This window comes from Mus musculus, chromosome 7, assembly GCF_000001635.26.
Source record: "Mus musculus strain C57BL/6J chromosome 7, GRCm38.p6 C57BL/6J".
In the NCBI taxonomy this organism is placed as follows: Eukaryota; Metazoa; Chordata; class Mammalia; order Rodentia; family Muridae; genus Mus; species Mus musculus.
In genome coordinates, this window is record NC_000073.6 from 94,932,781 (window position 1) to 94,945,918 (window position 13,138).

At 36.1% G+C, this 13,138-nt stretch overlaps 1 long non-coding RNA gene across 2 annotated transcripts in view; it reads left to right on the top strand.

Moving 5' to 3' along the window:
- Positions 1-13,138, top strand: part of Gm32647 — a 1,283,931-nt gene that overhangs the window by 890,285 nt on the left and 380,508 nt on the right. The window lies entirely within an intron of this gene.

Genomic DNA, 13,138 nt, shown 5'->3' on the forward strand with positions numbered 1-13,138 from the left:
TTTTATGACTGCTTCTTAGAAGTGTGTAGGTTTCCCCAGGAAAGTAAACCAGCATATATATATATATATATATATATATATATATATATATATATATAAGAATAAGGTCAAAAGGAGATTAAAAAGTATTTCCAAAGGGATTGAAATATCTAAATTCTAATATGTCAGTTTCTATTGCCATTTTGACCCTTTATCTTTAAATGCCATTTGTAGGAGAACAAGTGAGGGAAACAATACTATAAAGAGAAAGAAGACAGGACCCTGAAAAGTAGAAAAAAGGAGGACGTGATTGAGATGAGAGGATTAGCTGTCTTATCCAGGTATTCTATACTAGAACTTCTCCTAAAACAGGAAGGTTGAACTCTGACATCAATGACCATTGTCATTTAAAGGTAAATAAAATTTTATTTTAAGAAATGAATACCCTGATTTGTAAATGGAGAAAGACATATTAGGCTTAATTAGAAGTTTTATTAGGTTTATATTATTCTAAATATTTAAAGTCCAAGCTCTTCAGCACATTTTTTAAATGTGTGATTAAATGTATGGTGTGTGGTATTTAGTGAACTGCAAAAAGTGGGAGGAAAAAAGATCTATAAGCAGTCAGCTCTTCTCTGTGAGATGTTGGGCTAAATATGTTGTATTTAAACATAGAGAATATATCATTTGATATTAGAAAAGTGCTCCTTTGATGGATCATAAAAATATATTTAAAGTGTGGATAAGAGAAAGGGATGACATTAAACACTAGTAAGTTCCTTGAGAGCCATATGTAATCCTGAATATTTACCGTGAAATCTCTACCATAAAGCAATGAAGTCTATAAATATTCACTGAAGGCTTAACTGTTCTGTTAAATTAAGATTTTCAAGGATGAGAATATATTTTGATTTTATAGCAACTAGAATTGTAGTAGAGGTTTATGAAGTTATATTTTAACAATTTCAAGGTCTCTTACTTCTGAGAATTTTAAAAGTAGTTCATGTTTAGTGTCCAATATGAAATACCACTTGGATTATGTCTTACATAAGATCATGCTTAACACTTCTTGTGATTTCTTGAAGTTTTTAGGTATAATCAAATTTTACAAATACAGTAGTTTCTTATGGGCTTCACAACCATATGTGATAACTAGTATAATTAGGTACAAATGAATGCAGAGGGTTCATCTTACTGTGGGATGATATAAAATAGTGAAAAAAACCAGCTTCTTGGTGGGTATCTAAAAAGTACTACAGAAGGCCAAGGTAAAGTATTATGTGGTCATCAGACAGATGCATTCTGTGTATGTGTGTGTGTGTGTGTGTGTGTGTGTGTGTGTATGTATCACTGCACGTTGAATTAAGTGAAAAACATAAACATTAAAGAATTAAAGTCCTGCTGTGCCATCAAGGTCATGGTGGAGCTTCAAACTGTCCAATGAGAGTCAGCAATGATTGCCAAAGAAAACATCATTTATATGTTACAGACATGACACAGAAGTGGAATGTTCATAGTACCATGAAATGATAGTTTAACTGTAGTGTTGTTATGCCTCCTGAAAAGCAACAGAAAGAATGAAGGATTATTTTGATTCACAGTTCCAGGGTACAGTATTATAGCATAGTAGGAAAGAAATGGTAACATGAACATGAGGTAAATGATAACATTACCTTTACAGTCAGATGATCAAGAAAAATGACCTTTATTTACAGCTATTTTTTTAACATGTAGTAAAAGACCAAAGCTGAAGTGTTGGTTCTGTACTGTTTTAGAGCTGGTCTTCTAATTTCAGTTTACATAATCTTAAAGAATCCCCTACAAGCATGTCTTGAAGCTAACCTAGCTTGGATTATTCCTCAGACATGAGCTAGACTTTTGTTTTCTACGTGGTTCTGGATCCTGCCAAGCTGACAATAATTATTAACTATTATATTAACATCGATAAAGTTACTTTTTGTGAACCTTATTTTCTCATCTGTAGACCATATAAAAATGTCTTTCTGTTGATTATAGGAAGGTCAGATCTTGGTAGATTTTGCATATATTGTGAAAAATTGCAATCCATTCTGTGTAGTATATGACCCTTGCCAAAAGAATGAAGTCCTATATAAGAAATACCAGATGATTATTCAAGTAGTCTTTGACAAATAAGCTCAAATAATGAAAGCATTTAAAGTAGGAGCTGAATGGAGAACATAAGTTGTCAAGAGACTTAATGTACTTTGTTAATATGCATAGACTTGTCATCAATGAAATTGGAATTCCAGGTTATAATGGAGACAGTATTATATATAATAATATGCCAGTTGCATAGCTTGGCTAAAAAAATTTCAATGGTTACCTTACTTTTTAAGCTCATTAATTCCAGTGGGTCCCTTAGGACAATTAGTATAATGAAGTCTTTTACTTAATAAGATACAAGTGGTCAATTTAATTCAAATTAATATTTGTGTGTACCATGACATGCTCTTCATGCCACCGATCAATCTGTTTTTTTTTTCCTAATGTCAAATGTGTATACTGCCTAGAATTGATCTTCTCTTTCTCTACAAGTCTTTTATGGAGGGTCATACCACCAATATTTTCAGGTTAAGCTATCAATCTCAAAGTATTATATACTCATACAATTTTTCTCACCACTAACTAATACATTTATGGTATAGTATTCATCTAAACTTTCTTTGAAGTATTTCAGTGAGATATATGTATCTCCTGTTTTTCAAAGCTATTGGAAAAGCTGTAGATCTTATGCCCTTTGGGTAGATGTGATGCAGCAATATATTTTCTTTTCTTTCAGGAACACTTTGAACACAAGAGACAAGATGTTTTCTATTCTGGCTGTTTCAGTAAATGTACAATTTAACCCTTATTACTAACCATTTTTAATTTGAAATTTAAAAAAGTGATTTAATAATCAGGATGAGTGCATGAAGAGAGAGAGAGCTATGATTAAGCTTCTCATACCTTATCATATGGACAGAAGTTACTCATAGCCCATCAACAAATTTTTAGAGTAGATGTCTGCCATTTGAAAGAGAAAATGTAATAGTATATAGTACAAATATAAATAAATATTCAATCTGATACAAAATGTTTAAACAGGTTATGTGGAGAGCATATTATTCCTAAAGTCATTGTGTTATGAATTCAATATAGCAAAGAACACCATATCTAGGGATTTCCTCTAGAAGTTTTTAGTTTAAGGTTCTTTGAAAATGTGAAATGTGTGCACATGCATGTGTGCTTATTTGAATAATTAAATGCCTCCTCTTAGTCATTCTCACTGCTCAGGAAGAGCCACTTTAACTTGTACATTTACTCTTGTTTACTTCTGATGTTAATTAATTCTATATCACCAAACAAATTAAGTATACTAATTTTTAACTCATGAATCTTAGATATGCTTCATTAACATAGTAGGAAAGGTGAGGCTCTTCCATACATACACTGATAAGTCTCTTTTAGAACAAGATTCCTAGACCTGTCTGCTGATTCTCTGATCTCTCTTCACATTGTCACCTTGATGTATGAATCTTTATTTAAGACATTCGATTATTTAGTCTTCAGGTTTCTTCTCAAACTTTAAGGCAAAGAGTTTGTGACATTTTGTTTCCTAACACTTCAATATTCTGATGTTTTTAGATCCAGTGGTAGTTAAACATTGTCTTTCCAAACATGAATCCTCTAGTTTTCATGCTGAACCACCAAAGACTAACCATTGGCTGAGCCCTAAAATTTCCTGCAAGGTTTTTTTTACACTGTTTACTGATGCAGCATTGATCTTGTCAGTAACTAAGGTACCAGTGCAGAGTAAAACCAGAGAAATAGACTGTGTACAGTGCTGCTTCTTTATCTTTCATTCTCCACCTCCCTTAGTTCTTCATGAATGTGACATCGCATCTATGGAATTTCCATGTTAAAATGCTCAACAACATTCCCTTTCTAGAGCCAAACTAAATAATCAATATGAAGTGGCTTGGACAATGACAAAAGTTATCCAGCTAAAGCGAGTTATAAGGAGGGTAGTGTTTAACATTTTATAGTTAGTGTTAAGGCTATGATTTCTCTAAATCTATCTTAAAATTAAAGACCCGAGTTCTAGGATACGAACTAATACTACTACTCTATGAAGACATGGACACAGATTTGTGACAGGACATTGAAGTCAACTCCAGGTCAGTATTAAACTTTTAGCCTCAGGTGAAAAATGTGTCATCTCCTTTCTCTGTTTCATTGAGAACTCTGACGCAGCATGTGTCTTCCTCTTCATGTGTTATTATGAAGCACGACAATGAATTTGATAAAATCTCTAGTAAGTCAGTTTTAGCTGTTGAATATCATCCAACCTTCCCCTTAGAACTGAGGTGATTCCCTGTGGGAAATACATGAGGATTTGCCTCATCTATGTCTCAACATTTCAAACGTTTGTCTAAATAAATCTCTCCAGAGAAAACTGTTAGCACAGAATTTTGAATGGTGGCTATGGAATTCCTGTTGTTACTGACCAGATCTTATGAACTTTAAGTCTCTCACTGGGTATCCATCAGTGCCTCTGTGTCTGGATCAGTCTCTGCTGCTTAAAACTGGTCTAAACTCTTGGAAAATCCCTTGGGTATTAGCAATGATTTTCAGTTAACAGCAACTTCTTTCCATCAGTGTATCTGTTGCCTGAATATTCCAAAGCAACAGCCATGTAAAGCAACCTCAGAGATTGCTTCAACTTGCCCTCCTGTAAAAAAATTTATCCATACTGCCTTATTAACTAGTCTACCAGAGTAGTCTAATCTAATTTTCCCTCATATTTTTATGTAGCTTTATACATTTTCACTCTGTAGTTGATTACTGATAGCATGTTGGTGAACAGCATATTTGCTTAGCATTATAATATACTTTATGTAGATGACATCTAATCGTTATAACAAGTATTCCTCTTATATACAAAAAATTGAAACTCACAAAGATAAACTACCACATTAGTAAGTTGTAAAGTCAGCCTTCAACAATAGAAATACCTGAACTATATTTTTCTACTCTATCACGTAGACTATACTAACTTCACTTGTAATTCATGTTGATTAAGGAAAAATATGAGACAAGAGAATTTTAGTATCCTCTAAAAGTAAGAAATAATGTATAATTTGGAAAAGCATCTAATTGCAGTTATTAATTTTGAGAGATCATATATATCGTGGACCATACTTGGGGCTGAGAAGGCAAAAATTGATCCGGTCATGGCCTTTCCCTTAAGAGTTCATAGTATTGAGAGAGGGAAGGAGTATGGCATAGTTACTGAAGCATCTGTGATAGGCTAGGCTAACTGCTATGAAATAACTCTTTAACCTCAATCATTTAAAAAAAAAAGTACATCACACCAAATAGTTTAAGGTGGATGCTAGATGAGACATGGAAGTTTTAATCTGTCACTAGGGGGCTCAGACATCTTCTATCTTGTGAAGCTAGAGCTATTTCATTTCCCAGGGAATAAAAAAAAAAAAAAAAGAAAATAGAACAACTAATAAAAGAACAGAAAGGTTATGTGTTGGTACAGTTCTAGAAGAAGCAAAATCACTTTTGTTCATGTTATACTGCTATCCATAAACAAAACACACTTACATCACTATGGCACGGACCTGACATAGTGACATGTGTATTGGTTTATGTGTTGCTTCTTTCATGTCCCTCTGTGGTGTTTGCACTGAGTGTTAGAAGATAGATAGTGATTGCCCAATAAGGAGAAGTAAAATTAATGATTATGGGGAGGGTTTATTTATTTGTTATTCAAAATTTTTGAAACAACTATTTCTAGGTCAAATTATAAGACTCTGAAAATTTTCTCAAGATAAACTTCTGACATACTCTAAGCAATTCTCCAGAATACTCTAATGTGTACCTTATAATTCAATTGAACTGACACTGTTTATCTTAAGAAGAAAATGTAAGATCCTGCAATTTGACTGATGCATCCTCCAAGATGGTCCTACACTTCAGAAGACAAGTGACATACTAGTGTATCATATTTAGTTTGACCAAATAGTTACAAACAATGTGTTCTGCTTTTAGCTTTGGTTAATTTTCTAGACAAACTAAAATAATTTAAGAGAATAACTGAAATATATAATTTCATGTGTTATAAAATATACTACAAATGTTACAGATGAATTTGGTAACATTGAAAGAAATGAGTAGGAAAAAGTGGAGGATATGGGATTACAGAGTTTCTATGCTTTATCCAAGTATTTTCCAGAAAATCAACATGATACATGAACACAGTCTTTGCTGTTTTATGAAACATTAGGAACAAGCTAAATAAAGAAAATCATTGTTATTTGGTGAGCACTGGAATATTCCCACTGTACTCCTTTGAGGTCACTGGTTGAAACTCTTAGTTTGTTTTTGTTTTTTTAATTGTTTATTAGATATTTTCTTCACTTACATTTCAAATGCTATCCTGAAAGTCCCCTATCACCTCCCCCCCACCCTGCTCACCTACCCACCCACTCCTACTTCTTGGCCTTGGCATACCCCTGTACTGGGGCATATAAAATTTGCATGACCAAGGGGTCTCTCTTCCCAATGATGGCCAACTAGGCCATCTTCTGCTACATATGCAGCTAGAGACACAAGCTCTGGGGGTACTGGTTAGTTAATATTGTTGTTCCACCTATACGGTTGCAGACCCCTACAGCTCCTTGGGTACTTTCTCAGCTCCACCATTGGGGGCCATGTGTTCCATCCAATAGATGACTATGAGCATCCACTTCTGTATTTGCCAGGCACTGGCATAGACTTACCAGAGACAGCTCTATCAGGGTCCTTTCAGCAAAATCTTGCTGTCATATGCAATAGTGTCTGCATTTGGTGGCTGATTATGGGATGGATCCCCAGGAGAGGCAGTCTCTGGATGGTCCATCCTTTCATCTTAGCTCCAAAATTTGTCTCTTTAACTCCTTCCATGGGTATTCTGTTCCCTATTCTAAGAAGGAATGAAGTATCCACACATTAGACTCCCTTCTTCTTGATTTTCTTATGTTTTGCAAATTGTATCTTGGGTATTCTAAGTTTCTGGGATAATATCCACTTATCAGTGAGTGCATATCAAGTGACTTCTTTTGTGATTGGGTTACCTCACTCAGGATGATATCCAGAAATCAAGGCCCATACCTAAACATAATAAGTGCAATATACAGCAAACCAGTAGCCAACACCAAACTAAATGGAGAGAAAATTGAAGCAATCCCACTAAAATCAGGGACTAGACAAAGCTGCCCACTTTCTCCCTACCTATGCAAATAGTATTTGAAGTCCTAGCCAGAGCACTTCAACAACAAAAGGAGATCAAGCGGATACAAATTGGAAAGGAGGAAGTCAAAATATCACTATTTGCAGATGATATGATTGTATATATAAGTGATCCTAAAAATTCAGTCAGAGAACTCCTAAACCTGATAAGCAGCTTCAGAAGTGCAATAGCTAGATATAAAATGAACTCAGACAAATCAGTGGCCTTTCTCTACACAAAGGATAAACAGGATGTGAAAGAAATTAGGGAAACAATACCCTTCACAATAGTCACAAATAATATAAAATACCTTGGTGTGACTCTAACTAAGGAAGTGAAAGGTCTGTATGACAAGAACTTCAAGTCTCTGAAGAAAGAAATTGAAGAAGGTCTCAGAAGATGGAAAGATCTCCCATGCTCATGGATTGGCAGGATTAATATAGTAAAAATGGCTATCCTGCCAAAAGCAATCTACATATTTAATGTAATCCCCATCAAAATTCCAACTCAATTCTTCACTGAGTAAAAAATGGCAAGTTGCAAATTCATCTGATTGAAGCCCTCTAATTGCGGGCTTTGGATGACTGACCACCATCCTAAAGCTACCTATGCATTACCAACCAATATCCACCTCACAATTATATAGTCAAACTTTCATCTCCAGAGATTACTAGTATCAAAATCTTTGGGCAATAAAGGGGAATGGAATTCAAATACACACTTCTCAGTTTCACATCATAATTCAGTGACTGAATGAGAGAATATCACTTTATAATTGAGCTTGCCTTATGGTATTTGAGATAATATAGAAACAAGTTAGCAAGCAAGCATCAAAAGTATTAGCAGTGGAGGAGCTAGAAGTAATGGGATGCTTACTAGACTAACTGGAATTGTGTACAATACAGAATCTCAAGGTCTGTGCAGATTTAGGAGCGGTACAGTGTTGTCAGGGACCGGAATCCAGAATGTAGAACTGGGAAGACATGCTGGAAATTGAAGGTACACAGGCTGTTTAGGACCAGACTGGCAATGATTAGCCTCAGCTTAGAAGAGTGTCCTGAGAAAGGGGTGCTTGGGAAAAGATGATGAATGACTCAGAGTCAGTGATGGATGTAAGCTGACAGCTCTATGTTTTGCTTGAAATAGTTCTCTGCTAGAAATAGCTCTCTCTTGCAGACTCAAAACCTAATCTTATATTTTGTATAATCCACTTCCTTAGGAATTGCATATCTGTTCAATCATTTATCCAAGGCTCCCTTTGGAATATTCAATGAGTCAGTACTTTATGACCTTAGTTTCTTGGCTCTAAAGGCAGAGCCACCTGGCAAAGTTCTGCTAATTGCTGAGGATGGAACATGGCTCCATTTTTTTTATTACATTGTCACCAGCTCTCTGTTTTCCAACTCCTTTACTATTTAAGCTTGACTGTCCTGGAACTTGTTCTATAGACAGACCTTGAACTCAGAAACTTGCATAGCTCTTTCTCCTGAATGCTAGGCTTAAATGTGTGCACCACCACAACTGAACTTAAGCTTCTCTTTACCTAGAACTAGATCTGTCCCAGGCTGTCCTTGAACTTAGAAATGAGCTTGCCATTGCCTCCAAAGATTAATGGTGTATACTACCATGGCTCAGCTTAATCTTTTTATGGCCAGTATTCCTTAAGAACTGATCAAAAGCCTGTGTCCTCCAGTCTCAAGATCTGGATCACAAGTGTGCCCTTGATTTTTGGATTATTGTTCATTCCAGATTAAAAGTCCAAAGTATTCCTAGTTCAACTGTAAATTCAAAGAATAAGTTTAGCTGGGTGGGATATTCCATTGAGATCAGTCCCTAAATCTCTTTATCTCCTTACTTAATATCTTTCTGACAAAGCTGGCTCTTTATTACAGGTGTGTCTGTTCTTTCAAGCCCTGAAAGCAACTCATACAATTCACATTGGATCCATTGGATCCTTATATATTTCATAGTTGAGAAACCCTATAAAGAGTAGTTCTTACATTGAATTATATGTTCTTAAATTCATGTTTTCAGAGTTCTTTCCCACAGCCTTAAAGGCTTCTGGAAGTTCTCAGTGTTACCGTCTTGCGTCTTGCTAAGGAACACCAGATACACTCTGGTTTCATGGTATCACACTGTTTCTGATTTTCTTGGAATCGTTCATTAACCTTGGCATGGAGAACATTCCCAGAAGGAGAAACATAAAGTAAAGCATGTACATTATAATATAAATGGGCCTTGTGGCTATAACAACTGTCAGCAATTGAGAACACTCATGTCCTGCTAGCTCGCCTCCAGGGATGGGAACCCTGACACACCATCCCTTCAAATGACATGCAGGGCTTGGCATCTGACCATAAAAGATCATAGGTGATATAGTTTTACTTTTAAGTGATGATCTAGTTTTCATGAATCTATTGCTGCAGAGAGGAATGCGACATGATTTTGAAGAACACTAACAGTTTGAAAGTAATTGAGTTAAGCTAAGAAGGAAGAAGGTCTATGAGTAAGAAGGAACCATTGGTTCGTGTACCAAGAAGGCAACAATGTGTAGGTAGAAGAACAAGAGATTAAGGAGACATTTTTGTATCATCACCTAAGAATGGTGTGATGAAGAAGATTAAAGACTCTTAGATTTCTAGTTTAATGAATAATTATTTTTACAAACTAAACCATCATGTGTTGTTTCAGAAAGCAGACTGCAAATGTTGGATGAAGTTGGAGTTTTCTATTTTCATATAGTGTTTTCAGCATCTTCTTTTCCATTTGACTCTAAGGCCTAGAATTGCTATGTTAATGAAGATAATGAAAAACCATGGCCCATTTTTTATGTAAAGATTCATCCTAGTGACAATATTATCACTTCTGTGGTCCTGGGAAAAGAAGAGAAAGAAATGATAGTAATACAATAATAGTAGAACTCTTGGTGTACTTTCAATATATTCTGCAGTTTGTAGTCATGAATGAACTTAGAAGTATGGTTGAAAGGAATCCTTGTTCGAATATTAAGAATGTGATTGGGGTACAAAGTGGCTCTTTTTGAAGGGATATTTGACAGCATTGAGTATACTTCAGTGTAGTAAATGTGCTGACATCTAATACAACATGCTGGAACTGTATATGTTGAGACCGGTTGTGCTGAGATTGTGTGCTGGTACTGTGTACTGATATGTGTGCACCGACTGCTTATGCTGATCCTTTTTGTGATGAGACTGTGTGCTGAGACTGTGTGATATGACTCTATGCAGAGATTGTGTGGAGGAACTCCAGAGGAAGAATGCAGAACTGGTTCTGGGCTCTCTGTAACTTCATTCCATGTCTTGTAACATTCCAAATTCTGACTGGCAGCAAGCAAATGTGTCAGTAGAGTTTAAGCTCACTGCTTGGTTTTTATTTCTCATTTTCAGCTATGGAATCCAAATCCTTCAGAAATTATTTCTTTGGTTTATTTGTAAGGCATGAAAATGAAGGCATTATTTATCTTTTATATGTTTTGAATGCCACCATTGTTATGTTTCAAACAACTCTGAAAAAGTGTTAGGCTATTTAAAAGGGATCTATATCCTTAAAGGAAAGAAAAGTTTGATCAAAATTTTCAGTTAAATTATTATTGCTACTCAGATTTCAGCCAAACTTCAGAGTTATTGCATTAGAGTGTCAGTAAGTATTTCACTAGGGAAGGGGGAGAATTAGTGTGTACCAATAAAAACAATAGTAGGAGAATCTGTAACCAAGGCTCTAGAATAACACTATTCGCTACATTTTTCTCACTCATCTGTTTATTCATTATTTCTCAACTTTAGTATATATTCTTGCACATGTATTCATTGAGATCAAGCAGAGAAACCAACCGTCAAATCATTGGTATTCTTTCTATAATGTTAACACTATTGCCATTGATTAAAAAAATCAATCAAGTTATCTCTTCATTCCTTTCTAGAATTTAACAGATATTACATAATGACCAAAATGTGGCCGAAACACTGGGAACACAGTGGTGTCCAAATGGACGTACTGTGGACTTTCTTAGGTCCCACATTCACAATGAAGTTATCCTTGTGTAAGGTAGATAGCAAGGGAATAGAAAGTGACCAAATATTTTAAATAAATCCAGCAGGCTACTATTTTGGATAACAAAGTTAGGGACAAACCTAAATGAAATGTAGAAATAAGTACAAGAACACTGAGGGAAAAAGTAACCAAGGAGGGTAAAATGGCAAGTACATAAGAGCAGCAAGGATGTCAGTATGGCAAAAACAGAATTAGCAAAACATTAAAAAACAGAATTAGCAGCCATGATTGGAGCAGTGTGCGGCCAATTACTTGGAACCTTATTTGCATAGTTCTGAATTTAGATCTTAAAGTTGAATAGTCAGGCATGAGAAAGGTTTTAATAACTCACTTTCAAATGGCCCAGAAAAGTATGAACAAACAAGCACAGGTGAGAAAAGATGAGAAGAATAAAGAATGAAGACGGGACAGAAAAGAAAGCCAAACCCTCAGAGAAAACAATGAAATGGAAACCTTCTTAGGTGAATTTAGAAACACATGGGGACTCTGAATTACACTCACGTATTGTGTATACAAGTGCATTACATCAATCCAAATAATTAAAATCATTTTATCATGAGTTTATGAAAATATTCCTGCCTTTAGAGTCTGCAGAAATGAAGGTCAGGTATTGCATCCCACTTGACTGGCAAGAAAGACACAACAAACTGGAATCTTCCCTGGCAAAAGCTTTATTGCTTACTTCTTCAGGAAGACCCTGAACCAGGAAAATGGTGCCGCTTTTATAACCCGCAGCATGATGTTTCAGCACCCGATATGGCATGACAGCTCCTGATTCGTTGCTCACCCATCACCCCACTATTACACCCCGAGAATGGGAGTGACTAGGAGTGAGTTCACTCTCGCACCTGTATACAAGGCTTGTTTACTAGTTAGGCATAGCAGAGGCCAGCGCCATCTTTTTTTTCTTCCATTTTTTATTAGGTATTTAGATCATTTACATTTCCAATGCTATACCAAAAGTCCCCCATACCCACCCACCCCCACTCCCCTACCCACCCACTCCCTCTTTTTGGCCCTGGCGTTCCCTTGTACTGGGGCATATAAAGTTTGCGTGTCCAATGGGCCTCTCTTTCCAGTGATGGCCGACTAGGCCATCTTTTGATACATATGCAGCTAGAGTCAAGAGCTCAGGGGTACTGGTTAGTTCATAATGTTGTTCCACCTATAGGGTTGCAGATCCCTTTAGCTCCTTGGTTACTTTCTCTAGCTCCTCCATTGGGAGCCCTGTGATCCATCCATTAGCTGACTGTGAGCATCCACTTCTGTGTTTGCTAGGCCCTGGTATAGTCTCACAAGAGACAGCTACATCTGGGTCCTTTCAATAAAATCCTGCTAGTGTATGCAATGGTGTCAGCGTTTGGATGCTGATTATGAGGTGGATCCCTGGATATGGCAGTCTCTATATGGTCCATCCTTTCGTCTCAGCTCCAAACTTTGTCTCTGTAACTCCTTCCATAGGTGTTTTGTTCCCACTTCTAAGGAGGGGCATAGTGTCCACACTTCAGTCTTCATTTTTCTTGAGTTTCATGTGTTTAGGAAATTGTATCTTATATCTTGGGTATCCTAGGTTTGGGGCTAATATCCACTTATCAGTGAGTACATATTGTGTGAGTTCCTTTGTGAATGTGTTACCTCACTCAGAATGATGCCCTCCAGGTCCATCCATTTGGCTAGGAATTTCATAAATTCATTCTTTTTAATAGCTGAGTAGTACTCCATTGTGTAGATGTACCACATTTTCTGTATCCATTCCTCTGTTGAGGGGCATCTGGGTTCTTTCCAGCTTCTGGCTATTATAAATAA